At 35.1% G+C, this 5000-nt stretch overlaps 1 protein-coding gene across 1 annotated transcript in view; it reads right to left on the reverse strand.

Moving 5' to 3' along the window:
* LOC137615884 (calponin homology domain-containing protein DDB_G0272472-like) overlaps window positions 1-5000 on the reverse strand; it is a 314596-nt gene that overhangs the window by 5577 nt on the left and 304019 nt on the right. The window lies entirely within an intron of this gene.

The following is a 5000-nucleotide window of genomic DNA, read 5'->3' on the forward strand; positions in this document are numbered from 1 at the left end:
CTACCACACAGGAAACATCTTGGAAATATAAAAAGGAAAATTCGAATAGAGTAGTTAATTTTTATTCATCGAATGACATTTATATTTTCAACACATTTCCATATTAAGTCGCTTTGTTAAAAAAGAAAAAAAAACATTCTAATCAAAGGAAGAATCACTAAAAAAAGTTGAATAAAAACTATTTTTGGGTAAAGTGAAAACGATGCGAATTCAAACTGAAATATCTTTCAAATGAACAGCAAAAACGTAGAAAATAAAAGGCTAAAAAAGACTTGCACTCAATTTACAAACAGGAGCACGACAAATGTTACTCGTGTTAACATCTCTGAGAGAGAAAAAAAAAAAGGGGGGGGGGAGAGTTAACAGTTCATCTCCTCCCATGCGGGTTCTTAATACCAGCAAGAATTCAACTTCACATATTAACACCTACAAAAATCAGTATAACCCTGGTCACATCTACCTCTACTTCCTAGATTTAACATTCTTCTATTTAAAGATCACTCATGAATAGCAGAGATAAGAGACAGTAACAATGCCCCAGAGACTGACCATATATACATATGATCACCTCCCAAACCCCCTCTCCATCAAGCTAACACCAGGGAGGGCTAGGCAATGGCTGCCTATGATTCAGCAGGTAGAACTACTGGCTTCCCCAAACTCCTCATCCTTAGCTCACAAGGATTTTGAGGTTACATACACTACAAGAAACTATCGAGCATTAGCTTGGATCGAACCCCAGTCCGTCGGATCGCCAAGCAGGGACGTTTCCAATAAACTACCCAGGCTTTTCCAACATTAAAAAATTCGAAGACCAAGAAAATCCTCCCACCATCCATGAAGATACATTAGCATTAACAGAGGAAAATTAGCTTTCCAATCTGGTCACTTTGATCGTAGGACAATATGATGAAAATGGAAGAACGGAAAACAAGGAACAGCGATAAACTGAATGATTAACAACTGCGGTTAATGTTCGTTCGTTAGATTGCCAGGGCATTTAGGCTAGAACCCTCAGGGGGTCTTGTGGTACACCTGCTGAACCCCAATTTGGTTAATGCCGGAATCAATACGTGCTTTCCTCTTTGAAGGTGATTGGACAATGCATCGTTGCAGTAATAATAATAATATTAATACTAATACTACTACTACTAATAATAATATGAAGATAAGTAGCATTAAAAATATAACGTAATGCCGCTATGTTATTTCATCATTGGTAGTGAGCAACCAAATTATTCACAACGAATTGAATTACACGGGAACTCATGACCAAACTACTAAAAGATAGTAAAAAATATAAAATATCTTGAGATCAGCAACAATACTGAAATAGATCTGTCATTTATAAACAATGACGAGAGAATCCTGTCAGCCTGTTCAACATAAAAACATTCAATGTGTTGTTGCTGCTTGCGCTAGTGTATATGATTACACACACACATATATATATATATATATATATATATATATATATATATATATATATATATATATATATATATATATATATATATATATATATATATATATATATAGTGTGTGTGTGTGTGTGTGTATGTCTTAAATCTCGTTCTTAGCATATAATACTTAAACTAATGACGACAATTGCTGATCAAGAATACAGCGTAGATTCAAGATGTAAATAAACAGTAATTGATGCACTAATTCAATGAAATCAGGAACTTGAACCAGTAACTGTAACAACTGTCTTGTCACGTAAATATGCATCGTGAGCGCTAATCAGGGTGAAAATATTGTAATCATTCGAATCAAATTGCAAATCAGTACTGTAATGGAGATAGAGATAATAAAACACACAGGTTATTTAATGAGAGAAAAAATAATAGTGCCTGAGAGAGAGAGAGAGAGAGAGAGAGAGAGAGAGAGAGAGAGAGAGAGAGAGAGAGAGAGAGAAATCCTCCCCTTTTTTGATAAAGAGCAAGTGTCTATATATATATATATATATATATATATATATATATATATATATATATATATATATATAGATAGATAGATATATATATATATATATATATATATATATATATATATATATATATATATATATATATATATATATATATATATATATATATATATATATATATATATATATATATATATATATTTCCCGACACGCTGAGCAGTAGGGGGAGAGGATGTAGTCATGCCCTGGTGAGAGGGGATACCCCAAGAGGTAGGCTACTGTACACTCGGATACAAGTCTCCCAAAAATTGCCGAACAAGCGCGTTGTAGCAAGGAAAGGGGGAGGGGATGGGAAGGGTTGATTCTGCGTGTGCATGTCTATCGAAATATTTAGCCACCTTGTTGACGGTTCGCGTATGCTTGTAGTAACATATCCAAGCAGGGACAAAATCTGAAAATGGATCCTGGGCATAGACAGCCACAGAAGCAACAGCTGAAATGGAGACAAAAAAGGGGCGAATCCAGTCGACAAACACGGTCGTAAAAGAGGTTTACCGCAAGAGGCTCTTCAACGGGGAGTCGGGTGGGGGGTCTCGTCATAATTGAGTTGTTTTTACAAGCGTTCAGAAGCGCCTGATTACAGGAAGCTAAGACGCAAAGGTCGTGAGAACGGATTCTTAAACGTGGTAAGTGGGGGAGAGGGTGAATGGTAAAGAGAAAGGATAAAAGGGAGAGGAAAACCTTAGTAAGATATTTCTATTTTCAGTTTCATTAAGGGGAAGCTCCTCAAAATATGTCGAATCCTACACCGGCTATAAGACCAATTTTGTATGGTATATTTTCATGCCCTCACGCAAGGACAGACTACAACTTGATTGGCCACGAAAATATCTTAACACTATTGTATGTGCTGGCATAGTCAGTTCAATCCTATTTTCATAATTATTACTATTGTTGTTATTAAATTTATTATCATTATTATTTACTTGGTCACAAATTAAGGCGTACGAATAAATCTCTTGGCTTCTGTTGGATTTTTAAAAAAATGCAGTGCCCGAAGCGCATTCAACAAACTCACGGCCTAAAAGAAATAAGATTTCCATAATCCTTAAAATGGAAGAAGGGAGATACAGTATATCCAAAGCTTGGTGTGACGTGGCCTAAAGGGAGGTTGAGTTAGAACAACTTTTGAAGACTTTCGTTAAAATTAAGTCTCCAAAGGAACATCTGTGATGAATAAGCGAGTGTTTACTTATGCAAAATTAAAATAAACATCAATGAGACTGAAAATTAGGTTTCCATTTATGTAACTAGTATTTAAATTCAGAAAGACCACAATTTCTTTCCAATCTAGATGCTTCTACTTTTCACAGTGAAATATAGTTAAAGATCATTATTTAGACAGAATATCACAGATATAGATAGAAGACATGTAAAGTACGAGAATTTGCATTATTGTGAAGAAAAATAATACTTGACAAAATTTCAAGAGATGTGTAAAATGAAGCTGCGAAAGATAATTCTCAGAGAGGTGCTTTCGCTTCCCAACCGTATAGTGTTTATAAAATGATATATTGTTCTTGAAATACGAAGAATGAAGGAAACAAGGCTGTGAACATCAGGCTTCAATAGCAGGAAGGCAAATGTCAGGGGCGTTCAACAAAAGAATGTGTGCAACACAAAGAAGCAGCTTTCAAGATACCAATTGCTTGTAAAGCACAAAAAGGTAATTGTTCCTTTTTGTGGAAGTTGCAGTTTTACAAATGATTTTGAGAGAGAGAGAGAGAGAGAGAGAGAGAGAGAGAGAGAGAGAGAGAGAGAGAGAGAGAGCCTGAAATACATATAATACACCTTGTACACACATATTATACATATATATATATATATATATATATATATATATATATATATATATATATATATATATACAAATATATATATATTTATATATATATATATATATATATATATATATATATATATATATATATATATATATATATATATATATCTGTGTGCGCGCGCGCGACTGTGTGAGAGAGAGAGAGAGGAGGGTAAGCCCAAGGTAATAGAAAACAGGAACACCAATCTCCGGTTATTACAAGATATCAAAATGAAATACACGTAGAATCCGCTTATTAATAAAATCAGCAAAACTCAGACCTTTGATTCTCAAGTAAAAGAAAATGTCTTGCGAGAAAAGGGTCGTCAGCTAAAACAGTCGCCTGACCTTGGCTGATCCAACCATAAAGGAGATTTGGAAATTCCCGTTAACTCCCACTTTTTTTCTAACGTGTTGTTTACTTGTTACATCAGACAGGTGTCAACAAGATTCAGGGGGAGGATAGTTCGCGTCATGTATTAATCAATCATGTCTGTAATGTGTAAATGAATATAGTGACGTTAATCAATTAAAATAAAATAATCAGTTGCTCTCTCTCTCTCTCTCTCTCTCTCTCTCTCTCTCTCTCTCTCTCTCTCTCTCTCTCCCTCCTACGAAGTCGGAGGCCATAGTAATTGTGACACCCAATTATAGAAATTAATTCCTTTCTCCTTTCTCCCAATACATATCCTTTCAAAGTATATTAGGAAAAAAGCTAATAGTGTTAAAATCTAATAGCCCAATCTAGCATACGGAGAAAGGCTGATACTTACAATTGTAATACAGATTAATAAAAGAAGGGGAATGCAAAGATGAACAGAACAATGAAAATGAAGAATGAAAACATTACAAACGAATGAATGAATGAATGAAAAGAATCTCAAAACAGCCGGGATGCTCCTACGCAGCCGTCGAAATGAGTGACCTCAAAAGAATGTGGGACAGAGATCGCGCTGGGCATAACATCAGGTTTGAAGCCAGACGGCTGGCCACCAAGCCTTTTGCATTTGTATTCTATGGCTGCAAGACTTAAATACAGAGTGGAAAAGGAGAACGCAAGGTCAATAAAGACTTGAAATCATTTCAATGTCTAATGCTTCCGTAATTACTGGCCACGTTACTAATTACAAAATAGGTAATCAAGATTACGATAAAGGTAGGCCTAAGCAGGGAATTTTGGGAGGCCTT

The sequence above is a fragment of the Palaemon carinicauda genome, chromosome 22 (assembly GCF_036898095.1).
Source record: "Palaemon carinicauda isolate YSFRI2023 chromosome 22, ASM3689809v2, whole genome shotgun sequence".
Classification (NCBI taxonomy): domain Eukaryota; kingdom Metazoa; phylum Arthropoda; class Malacostraca; order Decapoda; family Palaemonidae; genus Palaemon; species Palaemon carinicauda.